Source organism: Camellia sinensis, chromosome 1, assembly GCF_055761805.1.
Source record: "Camellia sinensis isolate YWXY chromosome 1, ASM5576180v1, whole genome shotgun sequence".
NCBI lineage: Eukaryota > Viridiplantae > Streptophyta > Magnoliopsida > Ericales > Theaceae > Camellia > Camellia sinensis.
In genome coordinates, this window is record NC_138961.1 from 155867163 (window position 1) to 155886696 (window position 19534).

A 19534-nucleotide genomic window follows, 5' to 3' on the forward strand; every position below is an offset into this window, starting at 1 on the left:
ACATACATAAATAATAGAGTGAGCGGGAGCCCAGTAAATAATAACAAAGTAAAGATTTTAATGAATAATGTCCATAACAGATTTAGATTTTAATTCTCATATCAAATTAGAAACACTGTTCGTATTCGTGTCAGAAACAGAGTCATATTCATGTTCAAATCATGTGTGGTATATCCATTAGCATTAACATATCACTTTGGTCATGCATATCAAGTTCCATAATGAAACCTCCGATACAGGGTATCTTATAAAATACATAGGCCACGGTATTGTTTATCCCGGGCGAGGGCCTCGTGCCACGGTATTGTCTCCCCCGAGTGAGGGCCTATGCCACGGTATTGTTTCCCTAGGGCGAGGGCCTCATAACCATAAGCCACAATATTGTGTCCCCAAGGCGAGGGCCTCTACTAAAGATACCTCAAATACATCTCAAAGAATTGAATCATCATTCATTTATACAAAATATAGCATTTTAGAAAATTGAACGTTTCATATAATTAGAAAATAATTACAGTCAAACATAACTTTACAGAGTTATTACTCACAAATAGCTTCGATAGTAGAACAGGTGGATCAAATCGCTCACGACGCGTGACCTACACAAACATATAAGAGATACACTTATTGAAACACACACACGGATAGTAACTTATTTCATTTCGTTCTTAGTGTGGTTCTCAGTTATATCCTTACTATTGTGCCTTAATTATGTCCTAGGAATGCCTATGATGCAATTAGGATGCCAAAATGCACTTTGAAACACTTAGCTAATTTTTCAAAAACAAGGCATCGCTCAAGCGTCACTTCCTACGCTCCAACGAGCCCCTAGGTTTGCAAAAGTACTAGTTGCAAGAATTTTTCGCTCGATGGACGCTCAACAGTCGCTCTAGCGGAAGACTGAGTAAATAAGGTCCTCGCTCGAGCGCAACTTTGGTGTCTTGAGTAGTCTACAAAATTTTGTAAAACTTCTGGGAGCATAAATTTTACTCTCGAGCTTAAACTTCTTCGCTCGAGCGGAAGCACAAAACAAAGGGTGGTCGCTCGAGCGCAACTTCAATCATTTGAACGAAGAGGTAGAATTTTGGAATTTCCAAATTGTTCTACCAACTTCAAAGCTCAAATTCAACCAAACAAAACACATCATTTTGGGCCCAAAACTTGAGAAAACAAGTCTAAACTTGGAAAACATTGAGAATTAAATATCATTTTATGAAATCAAGGCCCAAAAGCATGCCACTTGTTCAAAATTAAACTTGAATTATATGTATGCATATCATGCATGTGTTGTTATGAACTCAAACCCTCTAAAACATGCACAAAATGCAGTGTTAAAGTACAAAACCACAATGAGCTCCCATATTAGAACAAAAATAAGTCCTTGTATGTAAGAATTGTTGAAATCAAACCTCAAAATCCAAGAATTATGAATGGATGTATGGTATGCCTTAAATTCTTCATCTTTTAGCTCAAATCTTGTACTCGAACACTTAAACCTCTTGAATCTATGCATTAGTTGGCTCAAGTACACAACGAAAGTCTTGAATTCTTACCTTAGGTGCTCAATTGAGTTCTAGAATGCTAAATTCTTTGGGCTAGGAGGCCAAATGTCCAAAGTTCCTTCCAAATACTTTCTATCCTCTTTTAAGTTCAATGTGTTCTTCTCTCTCTCTCTCTCTCTCTCTCTCTCTCTCTCTCTCTCCACGTTTTTGATGTCTAGGAAGATGAGTGTAGATGTAATTTGAGAGTCTAGAGTCAAAGAAGCCTTGTATAGGCTTGGTTTAGTGTTGGCTAATCAAGCTTGGTCTAAACTAATCAAATTGGCATTAATTATCCTAATTAATTCGTTCCAAATCAAATTTAAATTAAACCTACCATAAAATTCTAAAAATTCCAAATAACACGAAAATCAAGTCAATTTCGTAATCAAATGCTGATAAGGCCTTCAATTTGCAAAACAAGACAAAAACACAAATAGATATTTCTACGACGGACATATATAGATGCAAATAACGTGTAACACATGCAATTAACACAATTTCCTCCTAATTACTTATTACGCATTCTTAATCACAATTTAACTGTTAATCACGGGTTAAGGTTGTTACATTTCCTGTAGCAAAAAAAAAAAAGGCATATGGACCATCAAAATCTTATAAATATTTTATTTGGTTTTAGTATTTAACTATAATTGAATAATTAAAAACTATATTAGAGGATGAATTCTACTATGTAAATATAATTATTTTATTCAACTCAAATTATTTTATATAATAAAATACATATATGATTAGATAATAATATCAAGTCCATAATAACAATCTGATATCAATTTTTTTTTTCTAGTAGGGAGTGTGATCATTTGGGTAACATCTGGACTTTGTCTTTCTTCTTTGGGCGATGGCCAACGTGTCTATAATTGCCCACATAATAATGAGAAATGTTTCGTAGCTCGAAATGCCATTGACCCGAATGGCTCGACTGCCCAAAACGACGTCGTTTTGGATACTTTTTTTTCTCTCTCTTTTTTCCTTTTTTTTCCTCTTCCCCCTCTATGTTTTCTCTGAAATAGATGACAAAAGAAGAAGAAGAAAATGAGAGAAGGAGAAAAGGAGAAAGGGGGAACAGATTTATGACAAATCTATATATACCCGCAGATCTGGACTTCAATGGGTCTCTTCGGATATGAACTGCAATGGCTTGCTATTCTCTCTCTCTCTCTCTCTCTCTCTCTCTCTCTCTCTCTGTGCTTGCTGATTTTGTGCAATGATGAGATTTTTGGAATGAAATGGGAAATGGGATTTGTGGGTAAGGTTTGGTTTGGGATTTTTAATGCTTAATTTTAGAGAATCTTCAACTTATTTTACATATATTTGATTTTATTTGTCTGTAGGTATGTATATGTATGTACAATTTGTGAGTCTGTTGTTATATTCAGATATATACAACAACAACAAAAAAATTTACTATAATATTCATCTTACAGAGTTCGTAAATTTTCTCATTCGATGCATGGAATCGATTGTTGCCACCATTAGCGGGTACCACGGCTCGGGGCGTTTCAAGCTCATCAAGCTGATATCCCAATCAGGTGCAAGCTATGTTGGAGCGATGAATCAGTCCACCACACACATGGTGGGTTTCAGTTTTTATGGAGTATTTGTTTCTAAAACCTATATATTTGTTATCATGGAAGTTATTGAATCGGTTGTTTTTATAAACCTTTTTTTTTTTTTTTTGAATGATTAGGTGTGTTGGAAATTTGAAGGAAGGAAATATGATCTTGCTAAACAGTTCAATATGTTGAGTGATGGAGAGAACAAAGGAAGAAGTTAAAGAAGATGAAAAAAAAAAAAAAGACAGCGATGAGAGAGAAAGAGAGAGAATGAAATGTGTGGGTGTAATTTGAGCACAGCAGCAGAAAATTGAGTGAAAAAAGAAATTCGGGCCTCTCGAGCCAATGAAGATTCGAGCTACATAGCGGAGCCGCGTAATAATAGATGCATATAAAATCACAAAGACCCAAAAATAGAAACTTACTATTTTGGGTGTTCAATCCAGAGGATAATGTAGACCAAAACAAGCTCACGAAATAGATAGATATATATCCCTTGTGGATCTTCTAATCCACATTTGTTGCATTTCCAAACTCCAAAAATACACCTCATGGTCTCAATATGTATTGACTTGTAATACTCACAAGTTTTGCCTCTTTCGAAAATATTTATATATTGAAGTTGTATAAAAAAAAAAAAAAAAAAAATCCCAACTTTTAAATTTTGTTTTAATGATTTTTAACTTAGAAACACTTAAAAAGTACAAAACTTAAACAAATAATCAAAAAATATTCACTAACACAAAATTCATGAAAAAAAAAAAGGCTTGGCAGTTGCTTTCAAGAAAGAAATTAAGAAATTTATAGTTTGAATTAAATTTTATTTTGGTCCTTATTATTTTAATTCAAACAATTTAGTCCATACATTTTAAATTCAATTTTATTTAGTTAAAATTTGTAATTAAAAATAATAATTTTAAGACATTTGTCACTATTCTAAAACATATATGTAAAAAATTAAACTAAAAACTCCTAATTCTAACAAACAGCACATGAAAGAAAACTCATGGAGAAAGGAAGACAAAAATGATGGATCCTTGTGTTGCATCAGAGAGGAAGACTAGGATGTTAGAGAAAGGAAGCTAATACAAAACTATTCACAATATTTGTGGATGATCTACCCAGTTCTATGAATTCAAAGATGGTGTTCGACATTTTCAGGAAGTTTGGAGTGGTGAAGGACGTATACATCCCACAAAATCGGAGGATAGTAAGGAACACTAGATTTGCTTTTGTTAGATATGATTGCGAAGTGGCAGTAGAAGTAGCAGTGTAGAAGGCAAATGGGATTTGGGTGGAGAATAAGAAACTTGTAGTGAAGTATGCAGACTATGGGAAGGAGTGTATGGGAGAGATAGGGCACAATCAGCATAACCCAAAAGGTACCCTCAATAATGGTAGAGGTGGAAGCAGTGTGTGGAAGCCAATATCAGGACTTAGATCTTATGTAGAGGTCACTAAGAACACTAGCATCAGGGAAGGAGTCGTTAAAATCCAGGCAAAGAAAATAGGAAATGGATGGCTATATGACAGTGTTGTGGTACATCTTAAACCAGAGTATGCCAACATTAAACTTAAAGCAAAAATTCAAGAAAGGGGCATTAAGGATGTATTGGTTAGGGATGGTGGAGGCAGAAATGTGTTGATAACCTTTAAATCCAATGAGGAAAGGATAGCAAATATGGGGACCATTAAGGAGTGGGTGGAGAATTGGTGTGAGGACGTATTGGAGTGGGAACCAGATGTTGTTAGAGTCACAGAAAGAAAGGTGTGGTTATATTGCTATGGACTACCATGGAATCTATGAAATAGAACCACTTTAAATAGAATTGGGAATATCTGGGGGAAAGTTATCTTTATTGATGGTGCCTTATGCAACCCAGCATCATTTGATTGTGCAAAGATTCAAATTATTACCGGGTGTATAGAGCCAATCAATAAAGTTATTAATTTGGTTTGCAAAGGATCTTCTCATCCTGTGAGAGTTTGGGAACAACAATATGAGTCAACAGATAGTATGGTAGGGAGATGCAATTGTAGTAAGAAGACTGTTAGGGAAGAAATTTGCAGTACAAACAATAGTAAGAATGTGGAAATTGGGATCATTGCCAAAGAAGAGGAAGTAGAAGATGATGACTGGGTTGTAGAGTCAGTAAGGGAGAGGGTCCAAGTTGAAGATGTGTCAAAAAGAGGTGTGACAGGTGGAGAGAGGAAGAGTGTTGAGGCGGATAAGGAGTTACCTAGGAGAACTGAAACGATAGTGGTAGAGTCAGCTAGCAATGAGCTCGAGGGAAGGGCAGTAGGAATAATGAAGGCAATTGGGAACATAAGTAACAGTTGGGAGTTGGTATGTCAGAAAAGTGTTGATCAAGTTGGCACGCAGGGCTTTGTTAGAAGTTTAAGTGACTTTAGTTTACTTAAACCTGGAGTGGAGTTAGAGGTGGAATTGGGCCTAAGTAATGAGGTGGGCCTAAAAGATGGGTTAGACATTAAGCAGAAAGGGGTGAAAGTGCAAGCCCAGGGCTTGAAGCCTAATTTTCAATGTGGGCTTTTGAGTGTTTTAGGGCCAAGGATGATCAATTCAGACATGTCACACACCCATATCGATGAAGTATGTTTAAGTAAAGAGTCACAGAAGAAAAAAGGAAAAAAGAGAGTTGTTAGAAAATCAAGTGGAAAGAAGATTAAAGAGATGCATAAGGGTTATCTCGGCCTTGCAAAAAGATATGGCCACAAAGGAGCTTCATCAAGTAAACTGGGTCCAAAAGGGGCAATATGGAGAGTAGCAGCTGCGGCAGTGTCTTCTTCAACATCAACTGCTTCTGGAGTGGCTAGAGGCAAAAGTATGCTTAAAGAGGCTCAAGAAACTCTACAAGTGGGAAAATTATTGGGGGTAAATTACAAAGGCAATGAAGAGGAAGTGTTGGCTAAAATTTTGATCTAGAGGCAAAGGATAGAGAAAGAATGGGAAGGGTATTGGTGCTGTAGTTTAATCTGCAACTTTTGGGGGGCAGAGGTCAGTCTCAATGGTCTATGATGACGTTACTATCATGGAATGTAAGGGGTTTGGGTAAGAAGGAAAAAATGAGTAAAACAAAAGCATGTTGAAAGCTAGATAAGTTGACATTGCCTTATTCCAGGAGACCAAGAAAGCATCAATGTCAGAAAATGAGGTAAAGGAATTAGGGGCTAGGAAGAGGATGAACTTCGTGTGTGTGGATGCTGATGAAACTACCTATGGCCTTTTATACATATGGGATCCAGGAATGTTTCAGGTCTCTAGTTGCTGTTGTAGTAAAAGATTTATCCTTTTATTTGGTACTCTATTTTTCTCTTTTGGTTGTGTTATAGTTAATCTGTATGCACCAAATGAAGTGGGACCAAGAGGGAAATTATGGAAGCGTCTACTGAAGCTAAATGAGGAATTTTCTAATTCATGGTGCTTGGGGGGTGATTTCAATGAAATTAGAAGCATTGGTGAGAGAAAATGATGTTCTAAGAGGGAGAATGGTATGACAGAGTTGAATGAATTTATTGATAAATCTGAGGTGAATGACTTGCCCTTTTTAGGCAGAAGGTACACGTGGTGTAATGCAAGGGATGGGGGAAAATAGAGCATAATCGACTGGATTCTTGTGGATCCAAAATGGTTGGAATCATTTAATCTGAGGTTGTAGGGGTTACCTCGAGCACTGTCTGATCATAGTTCTCTGCTTTTAATGAAGGATGAGAGAGATTGGGGCCCTAGGCCCTTTAGGTTTTTAAATGCATGAACATTACGCCCAAATTTCCTACTTTTTATGGAAAAGCGGTGGTTGGAACATAATGTAAAAGGATGGGCTGGTTACAGATTATTTAAGAAGATGAAAGAGTTGAAAATAGTGCTTTAACAGTGGAATAAAGATGTATTTGGTAATGTTAATCGTAGACACCCCATTTTTGACCGCTCTTAAGACTTAGGGGCCTCAGGTTGATTGCTCGAGGATAAAGGCTACGTTGTGTAAAGGTTCGATTTCTTCTGCAAGTGGAGCTCTAAATCCCAACCTAACACCCCATTTTGGACAAAAAAAAAAAAAAAAATTGACCAAAAATATTTTAGACCTTAAAACCCTCACTTTCAAAGTTTTTTTGAAAATGCTTCTGCGATGTTCCGAGGCTCGCATTTCGTTAAATATTTCACTTTTCTGTAAACCGAGCAAGGATAAAGCGGAAATAAATGAAAGAGAAGTGAACTCTTTGAAAAATATTTCAAATCATCTTATTTAGAGGTTTGGAGTTGAAGAAAATAAGAGTGGGGGGGGAAGAAACTTAGTTGGGGAAGAAGTTGGGCATGAACCGTTAAGAAAGAGTTGAGTAGCCCTTGCTAAATCAAGCATATCCTTTTGTATACTTGGACTTTAGTTGTGAGACCACCACCATTGGAAATTGGATTTCTGGGGCTTCATTTTACATTTAATAATCTCCTAAACCCGAGTTTGGATGAGGGAGACGTGATGGTTGAAGTTAGACATCCATCCGGTTAGGACCAAAACTGAGCAATCCTTACTAAAATAGGCATATCTTTTTGCACACTTAGAATTTTGATGTGAGGTTAACACCATTGGAAATAATACTTCTAGGGTTTCAATTTAGACTTAAGAATGATGGGCAAAGGAGTCCGGATGAAGGAGATATGTCCATTTGAAGTCAAGCCCAAAAAGTAAATTTTCTGGCCAGCCACTGAATGAGGTTTTTCGGCCATTGATGAATTTTTCCAGCCATTGATGAAGTTTTCCAGCCATCAGTGATGGTCAGCCGGCCTTTGGTGTCAAAAATCAGTTTTTGCGCAGATATTTTCCTCCAACTGTTTTCACACTGCTCCAGCTGTCCTATATGGATATTTTCGACCTGAAGCCACTTTTTTCAATATATAGAGGACCTTATCTATTGTTTTCAAGGTTGAAAAAATTTTGGGAGCCTCTCTCTCTACAATTCTCTCTCTCTAGATTTCTCTCTCTCTTGAATTTTTGTGCATACAAGTATAGATACACTTCAAGTTTGCCTATCAACCCTTAACCAAAGTTGTTTATCTTTGGGCTGAGGTTACTTGGGGCCCTCTTTGAGCTCTAGAAGGTGGTATTGGCTTGATTTATTGCCTCAATTGTGCCTTGGCTTCAAGAGTTATAGCACTCTCCTTTTAAGCTTGTTTTGCACAATTGTTTTCTTATCTCTTTCCACTATTTTTTGACTGTTTTTGGCCTGTCTTTGGACTGCAAAAAACTCTGTTTTTGTGGCCTAAAAGTAGTGGTTTGAGGTCATTTTCAGTTAAGGGGTGGCTCACCCTTCTTCCTTCTTTGCTTGTAAAGGTTTTTGTGCCTTTGTTCATCACTTTTAAACCAAATTTTTTGGGCCTCTTAACCACTGAATTTCAGAGATTTTTCAATGCTAAAAAAACTCATTTTGATGTCCGAAATTAAAGGGGTTAGCCTCTCCTCCTTGTGTCTTATTTGCATGCCTAGTTAGCCTCATGTATTAGCTTAATGTTTTAGCTTTTTGTGACTCAAGTCCAGCATGTTTTATGCTCTATTTTAACCTGTTTTAGCTCTGTTTTGGGCTAGTTAATTTGTTAGAGTCTTGTTTTGAATAATTATAGCACAACCCCGCGCATTAGCTTAATGTTTTGGCTTTTTGTGTCTTGAGTCCAGCATGTTTTAGACCATATTTAGGGTTGTTTTGCCTCTGTTTTTGGTTGTTTGTTTCATTTGAGCCTTGCATGGCATGGTTGTAGTGTTAGTTCCTTAGCTTAGTGTTTTAAGGCTTTAACTCTCATTGGTTTGAGTTGGTTGCATGTTTTTAGTGCTTTTATCACTCAATTTCAGCACTTAAATCTCTGCAACCTCCCTCTTTGCTTCACTCTTTCATTTGCTTTTGAGGGTTGTTTCAAACGTACGATCCTTTAAGCTTGACATTGAGGTCATGCTCAATGGTTTAATCCTCTTTGAGGGTTCATTATCAAATGTATGATCGCTCTCTTTCCTTATACTATCCCTTAGTTGACACTTCCTTCACCTTAGAGGATACTCACCAATGGACAAATTGATTAATGGATGGTTTGGTAATTAAAATGTGTAAACAAAATTGACAAGTAAAAGTGACAAGATAAGCATGTCATTGTGTCGCATTGCATGTGTTCAAATCGGACGTTAATTTGAACACAAGGCAAATGGGACATTTCATACTCAATAATGATGAAATATGCCATTTTCCTAGGTCTCCATTGCCCTTGATCATGCATGATAGGGTGATGGACATTTTGAGTCTTGTTTTTGCATTTGTTGAACTTGCACAATTAGTTTCACAAGCCATCATGCAATGAAATTGCTTGATTGGTGGTTTTGTGAACCAAATCTTGTCCCTCCTTTGATTTCCCCATGAAAAAGAGAGACAGGGTGTGCAGACAACCCTTGGAAAAATCTCTTTTCTGCTCTGTTTGTGCTCTGTTGCAGCATGGTAACCCAGAGCATCAGTGGTCAGCAGTGCCTCATCCATGGCCTGTAGTGTCTCATTTCTGAACGGTAGTGCACATTTTTTGCCGACAAAGGGCAGACAGCAGCCATCCATGGCCGACAGGCCACTGGTGTAAACCTCAGCAAAGATTTGGTAAGGTGGAGTAGAAAAGTTCTGAAGTGTGCTCAACCCTGCAAACAGAGGTCTTCCCGAGCGAAAACCGAGTATGTACATGCTCCACTTCCCGAGGCGGAGCAGTGGCAGCATAGTTTAATATGTTAATTGCTTAATTTATTCGCATTTGTGTTGTAATTTAATTAATTAGTTGCTAATTAGTTAAAGTGTTGTAATTATTAGTAATTAGTTTGCTAGTTGTTCATTTGATTTGTAATAATTAGTCTAAATTAGTTTATTCTAATTAGCTTAATTAGATTAACTTAGCTTAGATTAGCTTAGCTCTTATTCATTCAGACCCTCCTTCGCGAGGACGTAATGTTGTAATAAGTGTGCGTGCATGTGTGTATGTCTTTCAATCCCACGTCTTTCTCCTTTTTATTTAATCTCTTTTGATGGTTAGATTAGGGTCATGTTTTACTTAGCATATCGCATGCTTGCATCCATTCATTCATATTGCATGTACTAAGGCTCGGCGCATCATTCAAACTGTATTACAATTTCAATATTTTCTTTGAATACACGTTTAATCGCATGTTATTCAAATTGATCCATATGCCATATTACTAGCTGAGTCTATTAATTGCATTATCGCATACGTTGCATTAGACACTTAACATAGTTAGGATCATGCATCTTTCTAACTAGTTTCTGTTTTAGCTCAGAGTACTCTGTGAGATTTTATGCTTTAGCATACTTGTATGAGTGTGATTACCATGTTGCCATGATTAGTATGCTTACCATGAGGCTATGTGCTTAAATGCTAAACTACATGAATGCCTGTGGATGAAGGCTTGTTGTTTGAATTGAAACAATTCAACGAATGTATGTTTTAAGCCCACTTTGTTGAGTGGCAAATCATGTTTTAAGCCCACTGTGTTTGGTGGCAAATCTGCATCTTTAAGCTCACTTGAGGTGGCAAATTCAAACCATTTTCACAAACAAACATAAGCTGAATTGTTCCAAATTGAGCAAACTAGTCTATACTTGCTTGTGCGTATCACATAATAAAGCTAGCTTAATAACCGAAATAAGAACGCATAATGTTTATAAAAGATCATATCATGATTAGTAGAGGCCGATCTTTGATCGGGTGAGCAGGGGTACTCATTTCAGGACCTTCCCCTCTCGTACCTAAGTTCCCGAGCCGAGACAACTTTGGTGATGACGGACAAGTGGCCTTCGGTACGAGTCAGGGTTTCCTAAATTTTCTCAAAAATAAAATATTTAGGTGGCGACTCTATATCTGGCAAAGCAGTCTAATTTTGACACTTTTGACTTAAAATCAATTTTTCAAAACGATTTGCCGGATTTGGACTCTTTGGTGTTTATCTGTTTCATATTGCACTTGTAAGACTTGATTCAGAACTGCAGGAGTCCGAACTATGAGGACTTTCATTTCAAACCTTCTGAAAAGGGGCGCAGAAAAAGGCGAGTCCACAGTAATACTAAATTGAAGCAAGCACAGGATGAGCTGCATATGACTGATCTAAAAGTTGAGGAAAGAGAGCTTGTAGAGGTAGAAAAGGCAAGAAGAAGAGAGGTTAGACTTGAAGCATACAGATTAAATAAAATGGTGGAATGGGTGTGGTTGTAGAAATCAAGACTGAATTGGAATTTGAATAGTGATAAAAACACAAGATATTTCCATGTGGTAGTTAAGTGTAGACAAGGGAGGAATGAAATTAATTCTTTAACTATTAGGGATGTGGTATTTGATGACCCTGGCAGAGTTAAGCAAGAGGTTCAATCTTACTTTCAAAAATTATTCACTAAGGTGTGGAAATCTAGACCTATATTGGAGGGATCATTCAAGTCAATGAGGAACAACCCATTTTTTGAATTATTGGATGCATAATTTTATGAGGCAGAGATAAGGTCGGCTGTTAAGGATTGTGATGGTAATAAGGCTCCTGGCCCTAATGGGTTTAATTTGGCTTGTATTCATAAGTTGTGTAAGGTTATGAAGACTGATGTGCTCAATATCATGGTTGAATTTCATAAAAATAGTAAGTTGGTCAAAGAGATTAATAGTTCCTTCATTGCTTTGGTCCCAAAAAAGGAGAACCCTGCGGGTTTAGCTGATTATAAACCTATTAGTTTGGTTGGTTCACTTTATAAAATTCTTGCTAAGGTCTTATCATTCAGGTTGAAGGCAATGATTCCTCAAATCATTAATGAAAATCAATCAACTTTTATTGGAGAAAGAAACATACTAGATGGAGTGTTGGTGGTTAATGTGGTTGTTGATAGTTGGAAGAAATCTAGGAAAAGAGATTTGATCATAAAGCTAGACTTTGAGACAGCCTATGACTCATTGAATTGGGACTTTCTATTTTCAATGATGAAAAAATTTGGGTTTGGAGAAAAGTGGGTGGGATGGATGAAGGAGTGTATTACCTCCTCTAGATTTTCTGTGCTGGTTAATGGAGAACCTACTGATGAATTTAGCCCACAGAAAGGGCTTAGACAAGGGGACTCTCTGTCCCCTTTCTTGTTTAATATATTAGCAAATGGTTTAAGCATTTTAATATCTAGAGTATTGGATTCGGAGTTCATATCAGGGGTGCAGATTGGCTCGGGTGGGGTAGTTCTTACTCATCTTCAGTTAGCAGATGATACATTAATATTGTGTGAAACTGATGTCTTTGAAGTTAGTAATGTGAACAGGATTCTGAGGTGTTTTGAGATGCTATCTGGTTTGAGGATAAACTACCATAAAAGTGTAGTTAGTGGGATGGGTGTTCCAATTGAAGAATTGAATGAGTATGCATAAGTGCTAAATCGCAAAGTTAAAAGTCTGCCATTTCACTACTTAGGTCTACCGGTGCCAACCCTAATAGAAAAGCATTTTGGAGACCTGTGTTGGATAAAGTTAGAAGCAAATTGGCAAGTTGGAAAAGGAAATTACTTTCATTTGCAGGGAGGCTTACTTTAATAAAATCTGTTCTTTCTTCATTACCTATATACTATTTGTCTTTGTATAAATTGCCTCAGGGGATTGGTAGAGAGCTAGATAAGCTTTAGACCTCATTCCTTTGGGGAGGGTCTGAAGTAAAAAAGAAGGTCCATCTTGTAAACTGGAAGGAAGTATCCCAACCTGTTGAGCAAGAGGGATTAGGGGTAAGGAGAGTTAAAGAGTTCAATGATTGCCTTTTATTGAAATGGTGGTGGAGATTCGGGGTGGAGAGCAAAGCATTGTGGAGAAGAATCATTTGTAGTAAATATAGGATAGAGGAGGGGAATTGGTGGCCTTCAACTAACCGAATAAGCAAGTGCTCTAAACTCTGGAATGATATAGTTTCAGGAACTAAACAGAGTAGTAGACTGTTGGAGTTTTATCTAGAAAATTGTAAGGTGAAAGTGGGTAATGGACATAGAGTGAATTTCTGGGTTGATAAATGGTGTGATAACTTATGTCTCAAAGATGAATTCCCACTCTTATATAGATTGGTAGTTAATAAGGGAGAGTCTCTATACGCAATGGCGGAAAGGAATGACGAAATTGGTGAGTTGTTGTTTCAGTTCAGAAGGGAATTATATGATTGGCAAAGAGTGGAGGCCACCCGATTGGTAAGCCAATTAGGGGCAGGTCCTGCTATGAGGCCATCCACAGATGATACTCTAGTATGAGATGCTTCTAAATCTGGAAATTTTACTGTTGAATCTGTGTCTAAATTTATGGCAAGTGGTTTTGATAGCCTCAAATCAATAAGTAAAAGGATTTGGGTCAAGTACATTCCTCCTAGAGTTCAATTTTTTGGTTGGCTTGCCTGGAAAGGAAGGTTAAAAACAGCAGACTTTCTCATCTGGATTGGTGTTGTGTCTGCTAATACATCATCAGTATGTAGTCTGTGCAAATCAGTAGATGAGTCAATTAACCATGTATTACTGTCATGTCAGTTGCTTGGAGAGTGGTTAGAAATGCTAAGATGTTGGGATGTACAAGGTGCACTGCCAGGCACAGTGGAGGCTATTCTTAATTGGTGGGCAGGGGTGAGGCTTAGCAAAAAAGAGAGAGTGATGTGGAAGGCTATTCCAATGGTTATAATGTGGTCTTTGTGGAATCATCGTAATGAATGCTTGTTTAGGGATAATGTCCCAAGTGTGGTAGGTGTGACTGATCTAATTAACTTTAGACTGGTTGTGTGGTTCAAGGAAGTGTTTAAGGATCATATTTTCACAGTGAATGATTTTATCTTCAATATAGAACACATTAGATTCTGTGTGGGAGGTGGTTCCAAGGGTGAGCTGTAAGGTAGCTTTGTGAGTTGGGATGGGTTGCCTCAGCTTTCTGTGAGGGAATCCTGAGTCTGATTATTAGTCTATGGTGCAGTTGATTTTTAGTCTGTGGCTGAACTGTGCAGAAATCCAGTGTCTGGTTGGGGTTGGTACTGGTGGTTGTTTTGGAACCTCAATGGGTAGCTGATTTGTTGAGTTTCTGTTATTTGGTACTGGTCTTGGTCCTGAATTTTCTGAATTGCCGAATTACTGATCTGCTGATGGCCTGAAGCAAAGGATTGTTGTTGTTGCTATACTACTGCTATTTAGGGACTGTTACGGTTTGCTACTAATTGTTGGTTTTCTGGTGATGCAAAGGATTGTTCCGTAAGGATTGTTGTATTGAGTTGTTGCTAATTGCTGGTTTGTTGCCAAGTGTTTGCTTTGCTGCTGGTTTTGATGCTAATTGTTGTAAGTGCTAGTTCTGTGTTATTTTCCTCTCATCTCTTTTTGGTTCTTTTAATTGGTTTCTCACCAATCTTGAATTCAGTACTAGTATGGGATTGTGCTTCCGTATCGGTGCCAACCTAGTTGGAATCGATATGGTCAGCTATGATGCTATTTGCACTTCTCGTCTTTGTTGATGTATGTTTTCACATGTATCTTGCTTTTTTCATTAATAAAGTTTCTTTTTACTAATCAAAAAAAAAAAAAAAAAACATGTAAAAAATTTAACGAAAGTCCAATTATGTAAATTTTGAAATAATTAGGGTTCTCTTCCTGTTTCATTTTTAATATTTTATTGATCATTAGAATCAATCTCAATTCCGTACACTAAAATATAATAGCAAGTACGACTATGCTATCCACATGGGGACAGGTTGTTCTCAATCCCAGAATCCAGAATCAATAATGGTTCAATTTGCTTTTAAAATTTTCCTAGCAATTAATTAACATGATGCCAATTCAAACCAAGGCCTAAAAAATAAGATTTAGGTCTCGTTTGGTAAGTGATTTTTTTAGTTAAAAAATTAAAAAAATTCTAATAAAATCAAAAAGTCATAGATTTTTTTTCCCTCTACTTTTTGCATATCTTTTCGTAAAAAAATAATAAGTCATCCCAAACATATTAGTTTTTTTTACGTCATATTTTAACCAAAAATTCAAAAAATTACTAAAAAAGTTTATTTCCAAACAAAGCCTTAATTGTCGACATTGAAAATTGATAATACTAAATAATAATATTTAAATTAAAATAAGGCTTATTAATAATTTTTTCAAAATATTTTGTATTAACATCTGTTTTTTATGGTGCCAAACATCAAAAGTTACCAAAAATATATATTTTTCATAAAATATATATTCCAGCAGAAAAAATAAATAAATAAATAAAAATAAAAAAATAGAGAGCAAGACTGAAAAGGGTCTTGATTTGTAAGCTGAGCCCATCCCCTAATAAACAATAGTGAAGAAAAGACTTGACTCGAGCCACCAGAAAGGACCAATGACAGGGTGGGAGAACCCTTCTATTCTAGGTTTATTTATTTCTTCTTCTAGATCAACTGCCAACAACTAACTACCTTCTCATTAATTCAGACCCCCAACAACCTTCTCATAAATTCAGACTACAAAATAAAATAAAATAAAACAACAATAACAACAACAACCAACTTCTCATATATCAAGTACTCAATTTTTGACAGTCATCAATAGTTTCATCATTATTTGGTCAAACTCCATTGTTTTAACCAAGCACAAATATACAATATATTTTTGTGTGGACAAAAATAGTATTTTGAATCTCAGAGTTTAATCACAAAATATATAATATTTAATAAAAAAAAAGGATAATTACAAACAATATATATATGTATATATATATATCAAAGTTTGAGCCTTCTAACAAAATAAGTTTTCAATTTTTTGTTTTATCAATTTAAATCCTAATTTATTAATTTATTTTCAATCTAAACTATTCAACTATTTTTGTTAACTAAAATTGACAGAAAAAAATATTTGAATTATTAAACTCAATATACATATAAATAAAATATCTAAAATATCATTTTTCATTGAATTTAATAACTAAAATTTCCATTTTTTCATCAATTTTACTTAATGAAGATAGGAAAATGGTTTAAATTGAAAATAGATTAAAATTTAGAATTTAAATTGACAAAATTAGATACTCAAAGTTTATTTTGTTACATGGATCAAATTCTAGAATTTTTTTATAATTTCCCCTAAAAAAATTAAATAAATAAATATTTCGACCCTAATTAAGGTTAATAGTAATTTTTTTTGAAAATTATTAAATACATATATATACACATGTTAATAGAAAAATTTTAGAAAATTACAAAACACATGTATATACACATGTTAATAGTAAAAGTTTTAGTTTGAATAGGCTATTTTAATAATTTTCTTACTTTTGGGATAACTTTTTGATTTTTTTAATAAAAAACATGCAAAAATTATTGAGAAGATAGAATCCTTCTTTTTTTATATAGTTTGTTGACATTTTTATATTTTTCATAACTATTTTAACTTTAGATTAAAATTCAGACTCCCCCAAATGAAGCCTAAGTAATACATGCCTACTACTCATTTATTTCTCATTCAAAAATACTAAAAACTCTAATATTTTATTAAATCCCACAGAAGTGTGAATTTCACACTCACAAAAGTATTTGATAAATTTTTTTTTTTCTATCCTGACATTACTCTTTCTCATTTGTTGATTGAGAAAATAAGTGTGACCTTGATGATGCAATATCCACATCACGACATCGTGCATCATACTGGAGCCCAAACGCCAAACGAATTGTTTTGGGAAGTTGGTAAAAAGTTGACCAGTTGTGCTACGTAGCTCGAAAGAGAGGGTCCCCGAATCCCCCGAATTCAAAACGACATCGTTTCGTCGTTTTGAATTTTTTTTTTTCAATCAAAAAAGAAGAAGAAGAAAGAAGAATAGAAGAAGAAGATAGAGTAGCAGAAAGTAGGGGTGAGCGCGGATCGGTTGCGGCCACTAAACCTCCAATCCGCCATCCGTCCGCCAAATTGGCGGATTGGAGAAAATCAATCCGCATCCGTCCGCCAATCTGGCGGATGCGGATGCGGATTTGGCGGATTGGCAGATGGATGCGAATCGGTTTGGCAGTTTGAAATTTTACAAATTTTCAACATACAAAAAAAAAAAAAAAAAAAAAAAAATTTGTCTTCATGCATCACACATTGTTTTAATCAGAATGTTTTTCTCTTTTCTTTTACTTGTTAAAGGGTGAGGTCTTTGCAAGCCCTTAGAATTTTTACTTCTTGGCACAATAAATCAACTGCCTTGACAACAAGAAAAATACATGAAAAAGCATTTAACTCAAACCTCAAAAAGGCTAAATTCTATATGGCATGGACCAAAATCAAAAGCAAAGCCATCATATATGTAATTGAACTCTTACTAGTAAAAGAAAGGAACCTGATCTATATCCTCGCAGACAGCAAGCTCTTCATGACCATATGGGTAACTGTTTCACACAATTAAATCATTATCAAAACGAAACTGAAAAATGTCTATAACATCAAAAGTTGGAATAGAAATAAGCTTGAGCAGAAGCTTACAGCAAGCCAAAACTAGAGTACTACTTCTTACGATCATCTCTAGTAAGTTCGGTGCCAATGCTGTAACACAAAAATGACACAAAAAGAATATGATTCTGAAATGAACTAAAAGACCACCATCATTAAAATAACCGAAATCTTGTGGTAATATTATTAATTCTTTCGATCCCTACACAAGGGCTTCATAAAGAAAGAAAGCCATTGATGAAGCAGTTTTTGGATAACCCCGACTTGCTACCTGGTTCTATTGAAGTATAGTTGACAATGATATCAAAATGGGGGAAAATCATCCCTCTTTAAATTGTTTGCTTAAGCATTAATAATCTAAAAATGACACAAATAATATAACAACAAAACACACATGTTTTTTTGCTTTTTACAATCAACAGAATACATAGATATTCACTTGGCTCATTTTACCAACAGATTCAAGCTCCAAAACCTGGATTCAAATAGATAAGATTACGTTTTTGTCCTGGAAGTAGACATTAATTTAATGAAGGCAAGCTTGCAAGATAAGAATCTGAGAATGAAAACACTCACCGCTGGAAATTAGGCTTGAACAAGCTTGAAAGAAAATAAACCCAATCAAACAGAATCAAACAGAATTATAAAATTCAATTAACCAATTAACCACTTATTAGTGATGTTCATTTTCAATTAACCAATTATAAAATTCAACACAATCAAACAGAATTAGGTCATAACTTTAATAGAGTCAAATACTCAGAAATTTAACACAGTCAATTATCAATTAACCATTATCTGCTTTCTGACCTTTCACTCATTTTTGTTTTTATAATCTCTCACATAATTGAGAATGGGTTATTCAAAGTTACTAGCTTGAAAAAACAAAATACAAATTAAAATAGAAAGATATCAGAGCTAGACAAGTTCACTACCACCAAACAAGGTCCTTTGAAGAGATGGCCTATTTCTAGTTTGAAGATATCAGTCAAATACTCAGGAAAAAAGAAAAAAACTCAATACATACATCAAACCCTCAATCAAACACTAGTCTTAAAAAAAAACTCTATATGATCAAACCCTCAACCTTCAATCAATAATATACATCAAAATTCAATATATACATCAAACCCTCAATCAAAGGGGGGAAAAAAACAGAGAGAGGTATCTGTAAATTATATACAGAGACAGGTATCTGTATACAAAGATATACGAAGATTTTCATATGATCAATCAACTCAATATATATTATATATACAGAGAGAGATACTGTAAATCTTCTATCTAGAGAGAGAGGGAGAGAGATACCTCAGTGTAGTAGATCGATCGTCGTTCAGTGCAAGCAAATTGATCGTTGTTTAGTGCAAGCAAATCGTCGTTCAGAAGTGTAGATCGTCGGCCGGAGGTTACTGTCGGACGGTAGGAGAGAGAGAGAGAGAGAGAGAGAGAGAGAGAAAGAGAGAGAGAGTCTCACTGTCTCAGCGTGTTGGTCTGTGAAGAAAGAAATTAGGGCTTCTAAGCAAAAGGGGCCTGACCGTGTATAAAATTGGTAGAAAAAACGAAGGAGGAAAAAAAGGACGGGCGGGTCGGGTTTGCGGGGTGAAATGGTGGATCACCCGCCACCCGACCCGAACTCGAGAAACATGAATTATTGGTCCCGCACCCGTCTGCCACACACCATACATCCATCCATTTGGCTTCGGGTCGGGTCGGGTCGGGTCGGGTCGGGTCGGGCGGTTATGGCGGGTCGACTAATCCGCTGCATTGCCCTAGCAGAAAGATCATCAACCACCCAACACATTATCATCATCATCATCATCACATCATCACAGATCCTCCGATCGAGCTGCGAGGCGGAGGTGGCGGCAGGCGGAGGCAGAGGCGGAGACTACGACGATCGGAGACGGAGACGGCGGCGGACGGAGGCAGAGGCGGAGGCGGGGCTGCGACGAGCTA

General features: G+C 36.1%; 1 long non-coding RNA gene across 1 annotated transcript; it reads right to left on the reverse strand.

The window, feature by feature from the left end:
• Window positions 1-394: 394 nt before the first annotated feature.
• LOC145790124 (uncharacterized) lies at window positions 395-18905 on the reverse strand. The gene is made up of 4 exons (XR_014328777.1): window positions 18887-18905; window positions 17612-17671; window positions 17469-17517; window positions 395-596 (listed from the first exon to the last, which is right to left on the reverse strand). It is a non-coding gene; the product is annotated as an uncharacterized LOC145790124 (long non-coding RNA).
• Between the last annotated feature and the right edge of the window lie 629 nt (window positions 18906-19534).